The sequence below is a fragment of the Triticum aestivum genome, chromosome 1D (genome assembly GCF_018294505.1).
Source record: "Triticum aestivum cultivar Chinese Spring chromosome 1D, IWGSC CS RefSeq v2.1, whole genome shotgun sequence".
Taxonomy (NCBI): Eukaryota; Viridiplantae; Streptophyta; class Magnoliopsida; order Poales; family Poaceae; genus Triticum; species Triticum aestivum.
Window position 1 is genome coordinate 326,144,123 of NC_057796.1, and position 5,902 is coordinate 326,150,024.

Genomic DNA, 5,902 nt, shown 5'->3' on the forward strand with positions numbered 1-5,902 from the left:
CCATTCCGCAGTACCTGCCGGCTCTGATAATCATACCATTCATCTTTCCTGATTAAATGCATGTTCAACCTCAATACCCTCAGCACCTTTGCTCTGGCAAGAAAGAACCTGGCGAGTGTAATATCTGGTAAGGTCCCTCGGTAGGAGTTCAAAGTAATATTTGAGAGATGCAGATCCAGGCATTCGATGTGATTGTCGTTATAAACACTATCCACCTCCGGGCCTATTATTATCTGCAAAAGAAGAGAACGTTTTAGTGCCTACATGCAGTTTTGAACACTGCTACACGCCCATTTGGTTTGCAGGATTTGTAAAATGCACCAACGTGCCATCTTCGATCTGGCATGATTAACATGGGCATTTGATTACAATCTAGAAACATGTAGCCTTCTTCACAAGAGGTTGGATTGGATGAAAAATTCCCTAAGAAAACTAGTACAGATGAATCCAAACGAGAAATGCTTATGGACGATTGTAACCATATGAATGAAGCAACCAATATGGGGTGGGGTGTATGTCCTAAAATCCTCCAAAATTACTTCAGAAATTGTAGTACATTGTCATTGTAAACTGGGGAAAGGGTGCAAAAAATTGAACTCCCTTATGGTTAACATTTAACAGGAAAGGAACATCACCTTGATATACAGCTTCTTCAGGCACGGAAAGCATCTCAGGCAACTGACAACTTGGTCCAGGTTGGGGCCGACAGATTGTAGTGCCAACACCTTCACTGTGCCCAGAGTCTGGGTGAAGCTTCGCTGGATGACAGATGAACATACATCTTCAAAACTAGAAATAGCGTTGATATCAAGAAGGAGTATAAGGCGACTGTTGTACCTAAAAGTTGTAGTATTTGACAGACGAGTAGCCCACCACTTTCAATTTCGGCGCAGAAATGACATTGATTCTTGTTGGACCTTGTTGATCAACTACAAGTAATCTCTCAAGTGAAGGTGTGTCCTGGATGACCATATTGTGGTCCACCTTTTGTGATCTCTCGTTGCAGCACAAGCAACACACATAAATAGTCTGGAGAGTCCTAGAGGTGATGTGCAAGGTACTCGACCAATTCATCACCTGAAGACGAAGAAACTTGAGTGTAGTACAGCCGCGGAGCAGGTGCTCCATGTCATCCTTTGGGATGCGGACGGCGACGAGCTCGAGGTGCTTCAGTCGTGGTAGAAAAAGAGCGGGCGCGTCATTAGGGGGATGGCAGTTCATGAACTTGGCAAGGCGCGGTGTGGGCGCGAAGTAGAGCGCGGATGTTGGCAGCAAGCGCATATGCCCATCACTAAAACTGAGCTTCTCGAGCTGATCTATGGTGGGGTATCGGAACCACTCGTCAAGCTTAGCTCGGTCCTTGCCATTGGAACGGAACTTGCCCATGATAAGGCCTTTGATTGGGCCATGGTGACTGCCGAGGATCTGGGAGAATGCATCCAAGCTTTGGTGATAGCCATGGCAGAGCTTGTGGGCGTCGAGGAGGTCGATAGGGGTGAGGAGCCATAGGGGGCGCCACTGTCGGGAAAGGGCGCTTGTCCTCGCCCGATATTTGATTGGGAGGAGGGATATGATGACTATCAACATATCATCGGGGAGGTTGTTGATGAAGTCTAGGCCTGCTGGAGTCGCTTGCGGTTCTTTCTCGACCCGCCTCTGCTTGTTGGCAGCCTCGTTCTCCACCTCGTCGACGGCGACGGAAACCTCTGTCTCCATATTCACGCCGTGCTCCGGTGCTTCAGCAGCCCCGGCGTCGCCACTCCCTCCGATGGAGCGCTTCGGCGGCATCCTCGTACACTGACGTCTTTGAGGACTCAGAGCGGCGTCGAGGATGCGGGCGAAGAGAGAGGAATTGTGTGTGTGGCGAGCATGGGGGTGCGGCCGCTCGGCGCCGCCATTAATATAGACCAGTGGGAGCGAGGCGGACGGCGGTCCAAGGCTGTCTTGCTTCCCGGTGAGAACGACTACTTAATCTCTAGTATGAATGAAATCTATGCTTAATTACTGAATTTTAGTTGCAAAAAATAGACAGTGCTATTGATTTTAGCTGCATATTTTGACAAATTGCACTGTCTCTTGGCTTAGCACCGAAGTCTGGCTTTAATTTGCATACCGTAATCTAAACTATTTGCGTTGAAGAGATGCACAGATCCTGCGTTGAACAACATGTACGCTTCCCGGTGAGCCTGCGCACCGGACTGCGCTCGCACGCCTCCCGTTCAGACAAGCAGCTGTCCACACAGCACCTCCTATAGCCATTAAAACCAAGACATGTGGCGTCACGTGAATGGTTAACAGAACGCACACGGTTTGAATTATGAAAACGATTGAGATATTAAAGTGGCAGCTATTTTTTCAAAATGCCTTTGTTGGCTGTCATTATTCGAGTGCGCCTTCTCTCAAAATTGACACGAAAACTACCACAGCATGTCGGGTGCCATTCCATGATAGCATGCCAAGTTTCATGAATTTCAGACGAGTTTTGGATTTACTACAATTTAAATACCAGGTATCTCAACGTTTTGCCGGCAATCAACGGTGCCCTGGTGTTTGAAATTCATTCCCATTTCTTGCATGGGACCTAAGCATGCACCCAAGGACACAGATTTGATTTTTCAATCAATTATATGCACTGGAGCATGTGCATGTAGTTCAAATTTGAATTATGCACATAAATGCATTGAAAACTCAGTTAATGCAGAAAATGTCCAAAAGAACCCCGAAAAATCACAAAAATTGACACAACACTCCTGTTGTTCTATGTTGACACGAGAAAAAAATTGAAAGCAATAAGAGGCAATGGATATCGTTTCGTCCCCAAAGGTGGGACGTTCCCTATCGAAACCATCATGTTTGTTGTGAGAAGCTCTGGTCTGGGAGAAGCTTATACCCAAACCTGCCCCAAATGGGACAAACAATTTACCACGGCATGTTGATGCCGCTCCACGATACCATGCCAAGTTTCATGAATTTCAGACGAGTTTTGGATTTACTAGAATTTAAATACCAGGTATCTCAATGTTTTGCTGGCAATCAACGGTGCCCTGGTGTTTGAAATTCATTCCCATTTCTTGCATGGGACCTAAGCATGCACCCAAGGACACAGATTTGCTTTTTTAACCAATTTATATGCATTGGAGGATGTGCATGTAGTTCAAATTTGAATTATGCACATAAATGCATTGAAAACTCAGTTAATGCATAAAAATGTCCAAACGAACCCCAGAAAATCACAAAAATTGACACAACACTCCTGTTGTTCTATGTTGACACGAGAAAAACTTGAAAGCAATAAGAGGCAATGGATATCGTTTCGTCCCCAAAGGTCGGACGTTCCCTATCGAAACCATCATGCTTGTTGTGAGAATCTCTGGTTTGTGAGAAGCTTATACCCAAACCTGCCCCAAATGGGACAAACAATTTACCACGGCATGTCGGGTGCCATTAATTCCATGATACCATGCCAAGTTTCATGAATTTCAGACGAGTTTTGGATTTACTAGAATTTAAATACTAGGTATCTCAACGTTTTGCCGGCAATCAACGGTGCCCTGGTGTTTGAAATTCATTCCCATTTCTTGCATGTGACCTAAGCATGCACCCAAGGGCACAGATTTTATTTTTCAACCAATTTATATGCACTGGAGCATGTGCATGTAGTTCAAATTTGAATTATGCACATAAATGCATTGAAAACTCAGTTAATGCATAAAAATGTCCGAACGAACCCCAGAAAATCACAAAAATTGACACAACACTCCTGTTGTTCTATGTTGACACGAGAAAAAATTTGAAAGCAATAAGAGGCAATGGATATCGTTTCGTCCCCAAAGGTGGGACATTCCCTATCGAAACCATCATGCTTGTTGTGAGAAGCTCTGGTTTGTGAGAAGCTTATACCCAAACCTGCCCCAAATGTAACAAAAAAATTACCACGGCATGTTGATGCCGCTCCATGATACCATGCCAAGTTTCATGAATTTCAGACGAGTTTTGGATTTACTAGAATTTAAATACCAGGTATCTCAAGGTTTTTCCGGCAATCAACGGTGCCCTGGTGTTTGAAATTCATTCCCATTTCTTGCATGGGACCTAAGCATGCACCCAGGGACACATATTTGATTTTTCAACCAATTTATATGCACTGGAGCATCTGCATGTAGTTCAAATTTAATTGTGCACATAAATGCATTGAAAACTCACTTAATGCATAAAAATGTCCAAATGAACCTTGAATAATTCCAATTATTTTATGACACACATATAGTTGCATGTTCACTAAAGATAAAAGGTCTAGCAATTCAAACACCGTCCATTGCCGCTGTGACCGCATTATGTAATTCAAATCAAGACGGAAAATCAAGTAGATCCCACACAGTTTATTATAACCAACCATGTGAGATGCAGCACAAAATATCTTGGAGCACCGTCGGAGTATAGTACGCATACGGCTTACGCGAGAAGGTGCGACGGCTACAGTCCACAGCCCGCTCTGAATAAGGGACCGTGTCTGATGACACTTTGCGCGCCAGTTTTTTCGCTGAAGCGATTCCAAATTTTTGGCTTCCGCGGACATATCTACCTCCCCGCCCCCTCCCCCTTACCAAAAGCCACATTTCCCCTCTTTCCTCCTTCCTTTCCAAGTTAAAACCTTCACTCCTTACTTGCAGCACCGCCTCCACGTCGGCGACCCTCCTTCACGCTGCTCGGCCTCGCCTATCCAGGCAGGTAATCCACACCCGACCCCCATCCTCCTCCTCCTTCCACATCCCACATGCCCCGACCGCCGGCGCGAGCGCGACACCTTCCACCCACGTCACCGACCCCTCCACCAAATAAGCGCCGACCTAAGCCATGGTGCACGCAGTATAGCCATGATCTCAAGGAGCATTTGGCAGCAGAGAAGCAAATCGCGGCCACACGCGCGGATGAGGTCGCGATGGCTGCCATTCGTGCCGACCCCCAGATCTTGGAGGAGCACCTCGCCATCGAGGCCACCTTTGACGCCTCGCGCGCCGACGCCGCGATGCGGTTGGCTGCTTTAAACGACAGTTTGTGGCGTTTTCTCAAGGCCACCGTCGGTGCCTTCGACGAAGACTACGAGGTGTTTTCTCAGCGTGCACGTGATTACCTCATCTCGAGAGCCAGCAGGTTGGTGCCCGGAGCGGCTCAGGCAACTCACCACTACAACGAGGGCACCCACGATGCGGAGGCCTCGCCCTCTTCCATGTCCAACGAGCCAATCGTCATCGATGTCTCCGACAATGAGGAGTAGCTTGTCTTATTAGCTCACTATAAGGACCCATGTTCAGTTTGCTAGCTACTGCCTTTCCTTAACAAATTCTAGTGAATTGTGCTATCTACTTTTACCATCCAATCTTCTGCTATAGTGTATATGTTCTATATGTCATGCAATGTGGTGTTCAGTTAAATGCTTGGTTCAATTCTGCAAATGTGATGTTCATTTCTTCAGGGTGCAATATTTCCAAGTTGTTAAGCATGCTTGGTTTGGTTAATTGTCTGATCTTCTATTAGGAGTATGTTATATTGTGCAATGTGGTGCTCAATTAACGCTTGGTTCATTTGTTGTGGTGTTTAGTTAACTGCTTGGTTCAATTCTGCAATGCGATGTTCAATTATTGTGGCTGCATTCTGTTATTGTATACCATGTGAGGAATAAATTGAATTTGGCTGTACTAAATACATGAGAAACAAATACAATTGCTATATTTCCAAGTTGTTAAGCATGTTTGGTTTGGTTAACTGTCTGATCTTCTATTAGGAGTATGTTATATTGTTCAATGTGGTGCTCAGTTAGCGTTTGGTTCATTTGTTGTGGTGTTTAGTTAACTGCTTGGTTTAATTCTGCAATGCGATGTTCAATTGTTGTGGCTGCATTCTG